Raw genomic sequence first — 13,290 nt, 5'->3', positions numbered from 1 at the left:
TGGAGGAGGCAATATCATTTATTGGATGACCTTCTGTTGGAGACAGAGACAAGCTTTTGAACTTCACAGAGCTCCTCCTCGGGTGTGGGAAAGGTACTCTGAGTGTCCCAGCTAAAATAAGGTCGACCAATTTAGTTTAGTGTAAGTTGTTCCACCTTGTATTTAGCTGGGACACTCTGAGTATCTTTCCCACACCCGAGGAGGAGCACTGTGAAGCTCAAAAGCTTGTTTCTCTCACCATCAGACCTTGGACCAATAAAAGACATTACCTCACCCACCATGTCTCTCATCCTGGAACTGACACAGCTACAACAACACTGCAAATCATTTACTTGGTCAATTGTGCAATGCTATGGTTAGGGGAAAGAATTCCTTCCTGACCCCTGCAAGTGATCATCTTATACCCTGAAACATGACACTTCACCACTCTCATTGTAGCTTGCATAAAGCTATAAATGTTTCTAGAGTTCAGGAAATTTTTATTTCCATGTTGATTATTTGTACTAACTTCATACCAGAGGTAGGCTGCAAGAATTAGATCCCAATATGCATTCAGATTTTCCTGAACATTTAGTGGGGTTCTGATACATCTTTTGGGTTCAAGTCCATCTCTAATTCACCAGTTGTTATAAAAGTTGGTATTAGTGTGGGTGGTGATATGCAAATAGGCTGATTAATATTCAGACGGGTCTGCTTCTGCTGATGCTTGTGTAAAGCCCTATGTGAACTCTGGGAGGTGGAGTACCTACGCCAACAGGCGGTAGCGTCCTAAGTGATACAATGGAGCAGCAGCCCCAGTGCAGCCCTGTACGTGCACGCAAGCCCTCAGACAGTGAGCTAACTGCTTGGGGGATAGCAAAGGGTTCTCCCATTAAATCTGACTTCTGAGTGTTTATAAAACATCACAGTCTGTAACGGGGGCTGGCCTTCCCCCAGTAAAACCAGAAAGAATGTGTGTTAATATCTATCCAAAATTACCACCCCCCCCCCACTTCTGGTGGTGCTGTATTAATCTCCCCGCCTAGCTGTTTGGACCCCACTACCTCCTTTTAGGTTTTCTGACTTGTCTCTGTGAGCTTCCAGCCACCCTTCCAGGGAAGGTCAGGAGTTCATATCAGGCTTCCAGGTTAGTTGGCCAGGTAACAAGAGCCACCTGCCAAACACATCCAACTTCTTAACCCCTGCTGGCCCTGGATACATTCCTGCAGTAGCCACAAAGGTAACAGGTTTCATTTCTAGGACCTAATGCCTGGCAGGGTACTTTAAGTCTCGTGGGATTCTCACTCTGAACCCTGGAGGGTCATTTTACTTTGTCGCAAAATCATTAAACTCCGAGCAACAATTTAAAAGTAGATCTGCTTAGAGCATAATAAAATGATCGAAGTCAACTTCAAAAGGCCTCTCCTCCAGCTAGGCTCCCTCAGCAAAAGTCTGGGTAAAGGATGAACTTTGTGTGGTTATTATCTTGGGTATGTGGAATGATCGACCTTGGATAAAACTGCACTAAAATGGTATGGTGACTACATGCTACTCCAGGCACCTAACTCCTGGGAACTTGGTGGTGATTAGGAATTTGATGGTTCAAATGTAGTGTTAACATTTAAAGTAGAAGATCAAAAGGTCCCATCAATGCCCTGAATAGGTATAAGCAAACAAATCTAAGTCTTATGAAAGCTCACGTTCCTTCGTGTTCAGTCTGTTCCCTTCACACCTGCATGAGACTCGCTGTACCCGTTGCAAACAACCTCAGGCTGTTTGCAGAGTCATAATCTGAGGAACGGGGGTTGCCATAGTGGTGTCTTCTAATAACTACTGGTGTAGAATGTCTGAAGTCACAAAGCTGAGATCCAAATCTGGAGCCAAACATCCCCACCTCTTGGGGTAACCTGCTTCCTGATAGGTCTGACATGCACGTTCATTGCCGTCATTGTGGAACAGAAGACAATCATGAAGTATGGTGGCTTTGTATTGTGATTTTATTTTCTGATAGCACCCAGAGGCCTCCAAAGATGCAATGTTTCATGCCCCATTCATCCAATGGCAGATAGCATGGACCCGGCTCATGCCACGCTCCACCCTTTGCGGTGCACTGTGGCCTGTGCATGAATGGTGCTGGCCACGTGTGAGGATCAGCTGAGTGGTGCTGACCTGAATGCATTGCCAGACGTTATCTCCCAGCAGTGGACACGGCAGCACACAGCTGAGACACTTGCCATGCTGCTATGGGTCTGCATTGTTTTCTGGGTCCGTGTCATGGGGTCCACTCATCCCCTCCTGGCTGCTCTGGAATTAGCTCTTTCCAGGCACAACACCCCCTTCTGCCTCTCGTTAGTGTACCCTGCCACCCCTTGGGACTCAGGACGTCCCTCTTTGTGACTTGACTAGCTCCATCTTTGTGGCTTGGCTCTCAGGCCAGGTCACTGTGTATTTTCCTCTTCTGGAGTATCCAAGTCCCTCCATACACACTGTCTCTGGTATTTTTTCCATTCACTACCCAGATTATGCCACTCCGCCAGTGACTGGTAAGGGGAACCCACACCAACCCTCTACTGCAGGTTCCAGCTCAGGGACCCTCTAATCAGCAACCAAGGTCTGCACCATCTTAAACTTTGCTGCCCTCTTGCTGAGCCTTTTCCTCCTTGCTCTCCCCTAGGTTTCCCTCCTTCTCTCTCTAATGTCCAGAGGTGGCTGCAGGCTTCCTTACTGCAGCCCCCTTCTGCTCCCAGCTGCCTGGCTTTATCCTAGCCCCACCCAGCCCTTCTCAGCTGGGCTCCATCATCATTTGGGGGTTACTTTGGCCACCTAATTCCCCTCAGCTGTGGCTCCTCTGGTTAATTGGCCCCTTCTCAGCCTCATTAACTCCTTCTAGGCTAGTGTGGGGTGAACACCCCGTCAAAGTCTGGCACAATGTTGTTATTCTCATGCTGGAATTTTGGGGATTGAGTGTCATAGCTTGGCTGAGGCAGGTCAAGGGCATACGGATCAGGCTGTGATCCTGATTCGAAATGCTGCATTGCTTTAGTACTTACTGAGGGTGCTTTGGGGCTCCATAACCAAGGTCAGCCTCTCTTCCACTAGTGTGAGACTCCAAAATGGCCAGACCCATTTTGGTGTGCCAGCACTCAGCCTCTGGGACCATGGTCTAAAACTGAGTTCTTGCTGTGGGGGGGTCTTCAGCATGAGTCAGACCCCTGACAGTCTCCCGGGGGAGACAGCGCCCAGGATCTTGCATGCACTTCAAGAGATCCAGATCACTCATTTCTAATACACCTGATGCAGCAAGGACCACAGCAGTGACAGCTTTCATCTGCACCCAGCTGACTCTGGATCAGTTCAGAAAAGGTTTCTGGTCTCTAAATACTGCTATAGACTGTGCTGTTCTCTGATCTCAAGGGGAGATGGGACGCAAGCAGTTTTGATGCATCGGGTCTCAACCCCTCCAGGACTAGCCATGCTAATCTCACCCCAGCCCCGAGTGGTCAACAGGCTGCCTTCCGTCACAATGGCCACCATTTCCCTACAGCATTTGCACATGGAAATGAGTCTGCCCCTAGTAATGAGGACTGCTGTCTCCCATTGCTTCCAATGGAAGTGAAGCCAGGCTGCCCTCAGAGAAGATGGCCATCTCCTATACCCTATGGTTAGGCCACTGCACAATTGACTGTCCACCTGGCAAATGCCCCCCTGACTGGATATCTGAACTCTCTGACCAAAGGGAGGATTTGAACATGTCACTGGGGCTTTGATTCTCTTGGGGACAGGCATGAAGTACTGTGAGCTCCTAGAGGCAGGCCATGATGTTTGTGCAGTATCCAGCTAGGATGACCAGATGTCCCAATTTTATAGGGACAGTCCTGATTTTTTGTTCTTTTTCTCATATAGGCTCCTATTGCCCCCCACCCCCATCCTGATTTTTCACACTTGCTGTCTGGTCACCCTATATCCAGCACAGTGAGGCCCTGGTCTTGAGTGGTGTCTCAATGCGACTGTAATTTAGGGAGTGCAGCCAGTGTTCAGGGCAAGCTGACTTCTTAGGCCACGTTCAGTGTTCAAGCCTACAAAGACAGAGAGCTAAGACAGTGCCACATTCAAGCTTTATTCCTTCCTCTGCATATACAGCCCTCTCTCGTGTCAAGCTTCTCCTGACACTAGAGTTCTCTGAGATCCTAGACCCTTCCCTATCCATGGTGTATTATCGTACTGTCACACCTTCTATTGGGAAGTGATCTCCTGCTGTTGCAATATATACGTAGACTGAAGGGATGAGAGGACATTTTAAACTTTTGCCTTAAGAGTATAATTATCAGATCAGAGCTGCAGCGTGAAAAAACAGCGTGAAAACTAATCTGCCATGAAGAGCGTACCACTGGGAGCATCCAAATGGAGGAGGTGAGACTACCTTGTCATGTTGCGATCAACGACAGTTTCAAAATTTTTCACCCAGTCCCTGAGCTCCCATGTGTATATAAAATATATTCCCGTTGCGACTGACTTTGGTGGGAATGACTCTGCTGAGTGTGGGAGCTGTCCTTTCCCACCAGCCCTGAGAGCTTTCCCTGCTCCCAAAAACAAAGATTAGTGACACTACTTGAAAGGAAGAAGAAAATGGCTTCATCTGATAAGATCAAATAAAGTGCTGTTTTTATTAAAAGTTCTTCATCTTTGATAACCACAAACAATTGCTGGCGGAAGCCCAGCACATCTGACTGGCGCTTTTGAGGGGGAGTGGGAGAGGGAGTGGATGTTCATCAAATGTACAGAGACTAAATGAACTTGGTCACTTGTCGTTACCACGTGTTTGTTTCTTTGCCTTGCTATGAGAGCTTTGAGTGTTGTGATGAATGGATTGAAAGTTCTGTCTGGTTTCTCTAAGGTTCAGGGATTGACAAATCAAAGACCCACTTAGAATAGTAAAGGGAGCTTCTGGGTCAGACTAAGCCAGGGACTTTTCTAGTCCAGCGTCCTGCCTCTGACAGTCACCAGTATCAGATGCTGCAGAGAAAAGTACAAGTAACTCCGTAATGGACAAGGATAGAAGAACCTGCCCATGGGGGACATTTCTTCCTCAACATGGTCCATTAGAAGTTGGCTTTGCCCTGAAACTGGGAACAGCCCAACCCCCCAGAAAAGCGTGAGATTTTTCTAGATCCTCACAGTGGGATAGAGTGCCGGAGTTCAGTGAGCGGACAGGGCTGTCGGCACACACATTTGAGACTTGCATCTTTAGGTCAGTAGTGCTTATGCCTGAAGTCAAGTGTGTACGTAAGTGTTTCACGAGAGCAGGGCATGGGTGCTCAGCACACCCAGCACTTGGAAAGTGACAACTGGAACTTGAATGTGATATTGCCCCCTAGTGGCTGGTGTGTAAGACTGGCTACTGCTGCCAGCTGTAACAGAGTCCCACTCACTCTCCATAATGCTCATTAGTTGCCTCTGTAGGGCCAGCAGCGTACTCTGTTCAACTCTTCTTCCAAGGGAGACAGGAATGGAATGGGAGGAGAGTGGGGACGGGAAGTTATTTAGACATGGAGGAGAGAAAAGGTAAAAACGGGACAAAAAGGTAAGAATATGTAGCAAGGGAAAGGCCGTAGGAGAAAGGAAACATGTCCTGAATAGAGAGAGAAGTTTTCAGAGAAACCAGAACACGAAGGGAAAAATAAATATGACATGAGCAACCTTTTCTTGCCTGGAAAGGGAAGGAAAAGAGGTGATAAACTTATGAAGGAGCAGGAGCCCCAGTCCACGCAAGAAACTCCGGCAGCCCCTTCCCCATTCACTCCTGCCTGTATCGAAAACCTACAAGGGCTAGGGTAGCAAACGCATCCTTTGAAAATTCAGGCCCACCGAAATCTGAGCCACACAAGAGCCAGCAGAGGGCAGCAAAAGGCACAAAGGAAAAGAGCAGCTGAAGCAGAACTAGGCCTGGATTTCAGTGAGGATTAAGAAGCAGGTGCAGGGCAGTTTGGTGGACGCTGGGAACATCTGCCTTTAGCCTGGGCTGGGGTTTTTAGTCAGGCACTGCTGCTGCCTCAAACAGAAGCAGTTGCTCTCTCAGTCCCTTTGAAGACCACGTCTCCTGCTAGCAGGGCAGGGAGCCACAGCCTGTGAAGGCAACAGGCCACATAAATGATTTTTTAAAAGCATGTGGCCAAATGTTCTCTTCCAAAGGTGCCAGTGGGCTGCGTGACTGGAGAGCTTCCCTTTAAAGGGAGTCAGTGCAGAATCACTAAAACCACTGTATCCAAAGTACAATTGAGCAATGAGCAAATCTACTCCGCTTCCCAGACTGCTCAGAGCTGTCAGTTTTACCTCGTCCCTGGAAGGGGAGGGACTGTTATCGACTGGGCTTGGAGGAGCGTTAGCTCTGGATTTATTTTCGGATGAGTTTTCCCTTTGCCCTGCCCCTACTTTCCCCACCACCTCCAAAATAAAAAATAAATTCCAGCATAATCTCAAAACCAGACACGATACGTGGGGCTGCACCAAATCAAAAATTATCCCTGGATTCTGTTGAAACTAACTACCATCTGTAAAGTGGGGCTAATGAACCCTACTGACCTCAGCTATGAAGTACTCTGAGACCTACTGATGAGAAGCACTAGGTAAGAGCAAAGTTTATTATAATTTATTGATTGAATTTGCACAGATTTCCCCTTACTGACAAACAACCAAGTTTTCTTTCATTTACATTATCAGTTTGCTGTTCAGCTGGCAGCATATAAGATGTTCTTGGCGTTTTGGCTAAAATCAGGTTTAGGATCAATTGATGCATGTTCTTTCTAACCATTGGACTCTTCTGCATTGTACCTAGCTACCTGTGGTATTTAAGGGTTAGATCCTACAAGGTCCTGTGCATTCTGGCCAGGACTGCCCAGAGGATTCAGGGGCCCGGGGCAGGGCCGGGTCTTCGGCAGCAATTCAGGGGTGAGTCCCTCTCGGAGGGAAGGACCCGCCGCCGAATTGCCGCCAAAGAATGAAGCAGAGGCGGTAGAGCAATCTAAGTGCCCCTGATCGTGGCTTTCTTTTTCCCCCGCCGCTTGCGGCGCTTGTACTCACCATGCAGCCCTCCAAGGCTTCGGCAGCACTTCAGCGGTGGGTCCTTCACTCGCTCCAAGTCTTTCGCTGCACTGAAGGACCCGCTGCCGAAGACCCAGAGCGAGTGAAGAGCACGCCGCTGCAGTGCCGCCGAAAACCTGGAGTTATTCACGGGGCCTCTGCAGGGCCTGGGGCAAATTGCCCCACTTGCCCCCACCTCTGGGCAGCCCTGATTCTGGCCCCAATCCAGGAAAGCATGTGATTAAGCACATGCATAGCCTATTAAAAGCAATGGACTACTCACTTAGGTACAGTCTCTACATCTGTATTCCAGATGAAGCTACCTATCGCCATGGTTCTAGAATAATAATTAAAAAAAACCTCCTTGAATGCAAACATTTAAAAAAATAAAAGGTCAAAAACCAGAAGCCCAAAGCATAACTGGCTAAAGCACCTTCTAGATGTATCATTTACTAGTGTGAAGCTACAAGGCACATTATGGAATTCCTGCTGAACAGGAGTAGAAGAGCTTGTCTGACAGTGTAATCCTCAAAGAACGGTATGAACTCAGCTGCCTCCAGCAGTCTCTTACATTGCTGTCAGGTTCAGAGGCTCCTGTACACCTGCCGGAAATTGCCTCAGAATGGAGGCCCACAGAGCCTGACTTGCACAAAATAACCCAGAATGTTTGGGATTGGGTAGAAATGAACCTGGATCACCCACAGCCCAGGTGAGTGCACTATCTTCTGCACTATCCCTCCTCTGCTCCTGTCCATCATCTTCTGCTCAACAGGGTAAGGGAGAATACTACCACCATCATGGACTGCATTTGCCCTTCAAGCATTGGTGAGGCCTCATCTGGAGTACTGAGTCCAGTTTTGGGCTCCACAAGAAGGATGTGGAAAAATTGGAAAGAGTCCAGCGGAGAGCAACAAAAATGATTAGTGGGCTGGAGCACATGACTTATGAGGAGAGGCTGAGGGAACTGGAATTGTTTAGTCTGCAGAAGAGAAGAATGAGGGGGGGATTTGATAGCTGCTTTCAACTACTTGAAGGGGGGTTGCAAAGAGGATGGATCTAAACTGTTCTCAGTGGTGGCAGATGACAGAGTAAGGAGTAATGGTCTCAAGTTGCAGTGGGGTCTAGGTTGGATATTAGGAAACACTGTTTCACTAGGAGGGTGGTGAAGCACTGGAATGGGCTACCTAGGGAGGTGGTGGAATCTCCTTCCTTAGAGGTTTTTAAGGTCAGGCTTGACAAAGCCCTGGCTGGGATGATTTAGTTGGGGATTGGTTGTGCTTGGAGCAGGGGGTGGGACTAGATGACCTCCTGAGGTCCCCTCCAACCCTGAGATTCTGTGATTCTATGAAGTAGGCGTGACAGTAAGGGGGTGCATAGCTCCCCTACCCCTGTGGGACACGGAGGGGCTTAGGTAAGAAGTGCTTCCCTCCGCAGTTCCTCCTTGGCTGGTGTGGTGAGAACTCTCCCTTCCTGGTTCTGTCTACCGAACACTGATATGGGATGGCCACCAGTTACCAGTATGAGCCTGTTGCACCATTCGTGTACACTCAGCATGGAGAGGGAATTGTGTCCTAGGAGCTCCTTTGTGACCATCCAGCCTTTTGCATCCACATGACAAACCATCCGCTGTGAGGAAAGAACGTATCAGTAGATCCAGGGCGTGTGCCGAGGGCGTGAATGGGAATGTGGGACTCCCAAGTGAGGAGGTGACCCGGCACTGGCTGACATCCACGTTTTCTTTCATTTACATCACCAACTTGCTGCTCAACTGGCTAAGTTGTTCTTCTTGGCATTTTGGCTGAAATCACATTTAGGATCAGTTGAATACCAGCTGCATCTTCTCTCTAATCATTGGCCTCTCTTGCATTTCATCTGTGGTATTTGAGGGCCGGACCCTACAAGATGTTGTACGTTCTGGCCCCGATCCAGCAAACCATGTGACTAAGCACATGCACTGTTTGCACATCCTATACATGCAAGGTATGTCCACACTGCGATTAAAAACCCACAGCACTGAGTCTCAGACACCAGATCACAGGACTCAGACTGTGGGCCCGTAAAATTGTAGTGTAGATATTCGGATTCAGGCTGGAGCCTGGTCTCTGAGACCTATCCCTCGTTGCTCCAGCGGGAGCCTGAACATTTACTGTGCAATTTTATACCCCTCAGCCCTGGGTGTCCAAGTCAGCTGACCCAGGCTGTGCCATGGGTCTTTTATCAGTATAGAAGTGCCCGCAGAAGCATTTATGACTAAGGACAGGAGAACCAGTTTGGATTAAGCAAGAATTGACCTGAAAGCTTTATCATGGTTTGAAAATGTTTAATTAATTCCTGGAGGGGCGTGGGGCCTATCAGTGGTGTACAGTTCTCTGGTGGCTCGGAAGGGCTGCGCACACGGATTTGTTGTTGTAGGGTCACTTAGGATGGCTGCAAACACACACACATTTGCTACAAGCTCCTGGGTGAGGGCTGCGCACCTCGCTGGTTAGTGTAAAGTCCACTCTACAAAGTTACATCACTCAGGGATCTGAAAAAGCCACATCCCTGAGCCGTATAGTAAGTCGACCTAACCCTCAGCATAGACAGCATTAGGCTGATGAAAGAATTCTTCTGCCAACCCAGCTACAGCCTCTCAGGGAAGTGGATTGCCTGCGCCGACTGGGGAACCCCTCCTGTTGGTGTAGGAAGGGCCTATGCGTGAAACCCTGCAGCTGTGCCATTGTAGCATTTCAGATGTAGACAAGCCTTTATTCGTGGTTACTGGGAAAGACTTACACCTGAAACGAGCTTTTAAGATGGGGAGGGAAGGAGCTTAATGAGAGATCTGGTCTGGCAACACCATTACTGTCAGCACAACACCCCATACAAACACGTTAAACGTTTGCATTATTCTTGGCAGGATTGGGGCCTTGTAGCGAAGTGACGAGTCACCGGTGTGGCACCTCCTGCTGGTCGTCTTGGGAATTGGCTCTCCAGCCTATGGAGCACCCTCTGCAGGCCAGTGTCTCGCCTGCCACTGGCTCTGTGTCCCTCCCAGACCCTGGTGCCCTTTTCATCAGGGTTCTTCTCCAGCAGTGCCCCCACACTCTGGGTCTCCCCTCCCAGGGGAACCCCCAAACCTCTAAACCCACCTTGCCTCAGTGGCTACTGCCAGTCGTCATCTAGCCTCCGCTCCCTGGAGCAGACTGCAGTCTGTAAACCACTCATCACTGGCAAGGGGGTTGGACCAGCCACTTCTGCCTATCCCCAGTCTGCACCTCTGCAGCCCCAGTACCTCCTTAGGCCTTCCACAAGAACTGCAGCCTGGGGAGTTTCCAGGCTGGAGTGCCCCAGCTCCTTTGTCCTATTCCCCAGCACTGCTCCAGTTCGGGTACCTTCCTCTTAGGCAGCCAGGCCCTTCTCCCTCCAGGGCTGGAGAAAGACTTCTTCAGCTCCTGGCCCCCAGCCCTCTTATAAGGGCCAGCTGGGCCCTGATTGAGCTGACCACAGCTGTGGCTGCCTCCCCAATCAGCCTAGCTTGGCTACTTTAATCCCAGTTCTTCAGGAGTGGGGCAGCCCCCCTACTACAGGCCTGAATGAGCAGCACATCCCAGCCAAAGGGCCTTCACGGGTATTGCCTTTCCTGTTCCAGCGCTGCTCACGTAAGTCATGTGATATTGTTTCTGCTCCCGAATTGGATGGCTCTCAAACCCCCAAATAACATAAACCCTTTTGCCACTAAGACTCATGTGAATACATATTCTCACGAGCCTTTGCCATGGTTTCCCTTTTTGCAAACATTCTTGCAAAGACGATTTTCCTTTGCACAAAGTAAGTAAAAGGACTCCCGGATCCTGTCAAAGCAAATGCACATGTTTTTATTTGGACGGATCTTTGCGAGTGCTCTTTGGCAGCATTCTCCCCATGGTCATTCACACCTCAGCTATTCTCACTTTGCCGGGAGCAGGAAAAATCCTCCTCTTTACATTCTGCACGTTCCGTATCTTGCTTTCTTATCCATGTCTTTCAAATCAGAACAATAGTAAGGCGGTCGATACCCAGTTGTTATCACCTCATCACAGGCTTCTCTGAAGTACGCAGTGATTAAATCTCCATCAGCCAGTTGGTCTCACTGAAATACAGTTCCTGGAATAGAACTTTATCAGAAGATCTAAGTCTCCTGCTTTGAGGATACAGTACAATGGCACAATGACTCTATAGAGGTTACCATACAAATGGCTTCCCAAACTTACAAAACTCAATGTCCATGAGAGAAAGAAGTAAAAACACCCAGGGAAAGGAGAAATGATGGATGTCCAGATGAGATTTAAGCAGGGATGAAGAGCTGATGAGTCAAAGAGAAAATGGATGGCTCATCTCTGCCAAGCCTCCCACCCAAGTGTTATTTAATGGACTCATTTCTCCAGTGAACTTTATCTCTTAATTAACTTCCTGGTTTCAATGTCCCTTCTTCTCTGGATGGAAAGCCGGGCAAGATCCCTACGGAGGATAATGGACTAGTGAAGTTTCCCATTGTTCTAGCCAGTAACAATCCCAGCTGGGGCAGTTCTCACTAGAGCTAGTCAGGAACAGAATGTTAGCATTGTTCTCTTGTTACTGTAAATTAAGGTCTGCTTGTTGTATCCATCTCAGGGCTACCCTCCCTTAGAAGCAGGCAATTCATACATAAATCATGTATTCCTAATATCTAACCTAAATCTCTTGCTGCAGATTAAGCCCATTACTTTATGTCCTACCTTCAGTGGACACAGAGAACAATTGGTCCTCTTTTTAACAGCCCCTAATGGATTGCAAGTCCCCTCCCAGTCGTTTTTTCTCAAGACTAAACATGCCCAGTTTTTGAACCTTTCCTCGTATTGTTTTTGACATGGAGCTAGGGTGTCACATTTTTCATGTTGGCTTGGAACCATCCATGACTCTTGACCAAAGTCATTTGAATACGTTTCACTGAGATTGTGAAGTGCTGCATTGCCAGCCTCAGCCCTAGGCTGCATTGGGGTGGGGGTGGGGGCGGGGGCAGAGGGAGAGAGAGAGAGAGAAAACAGCTCAGCATTCCCTATGTGGCCTTAGGGAAGTCACTTAGGGGAGGATCCACAAAGCAACGTAGGCACCTAAATGCCAGGATTTAATGTCTGTGCACATACCACTGTGAACCACCACACTCTTGCATGGCTGGCATCATCACTTGGTGCCCAGCTTTGGAAAAGTTTCCATAGGCACCTAAGTTTTAGACCCTGACAGGCAGCAAGACACCTATCTCCCACCTAAGCGATTCACACACTGGGGGAAAACAGATATTCAGCTGCCTAAATCATGTGCGTGTGTAACACCCAACAGACCCCGGTCATCGGCGGGCAGGATTGAACCTGTGGCCTATGGAGCTTAAAGCTTGAGCGTCTACCGCATGAGCTAAAAGCCACCTGGCTGTTAGCTCAGGCTGTAGAGCAGATTCAATCTCTCTCTCTCTCTCTAAGTGGTCTCAGTGTCCCTAGATGGGACAGAACCCCACCCCCAGAAGGTGTGAGGCTTACACATAGCCCTCTTAAAATGATCATGAAAGGTGGTGGTGGTGCCCACGTTATAACTTTTAGCCCATTGAGTAGAGCACTCACCTGGGATGTGGGAGACCTAGGTTGATAGACTTACAGAGTCGAAGGCCAGAAGGGACCATTGATCATCTAGTCTGACTTCCTGGATAGCACAGGCCAGGGAACATCCCCCAAATAACTCCTACGGCAGATTGTTTAGAAAAATATCCAGTCTTGAGTTTAAAATTGCCAGTGACGGAAAATCTACCATCACCCTGGGTAAAGTGTTCCAAGGGTTATTTCCCCTCACCACTGGATCGTGTTAGACCTTTCTCTACTAGATTGAAGTGCCCATTAGCAAATATTCTTCCCCATGTTGGTACTTATAGACTCTAATCAAGTCACACACACCCTTAGCTGTCTTTGTTAAGTTAAGTAGATTGAGTTCCTGGACTCTGTCACTACAAGGCAAGTTTTCTAATCCTTCAGTCATTCTCATGGCTCTTTTCAGAACCCTCTCCAATGTATCAACATCCTTCTTGAACTGTGGATAGCAGAACTGGACATGGGATTCCCGCAGCAGTCGCACCAGTGCCAAATCCAGAGGTAAAATAACCTTTCCATGCCACTCGAGATTCCCATGTATACATCCAAGGGTTGCATTAGCTCTTTTGTTCCACAATATCGCACTTGGAGCTCACGTCCA

Source organism: Chelonoidis abingdonii, chromosome 11 (assembly GCF_003597395.2).
Source record: "Chelonoidis abingdonii isolate Lonesome George chromosome 11, CheloAbing_2.0, whole genome shotgun sequence".
NCBI classification, from domain to species: Eukaryota; Metazoa; Chordata; order Testudines; family Testudinidae; genus Chelonoidis; species Chelonoidis abingdonii.
Note: the sequence above shows the minus strand (reverse complement) of the source record.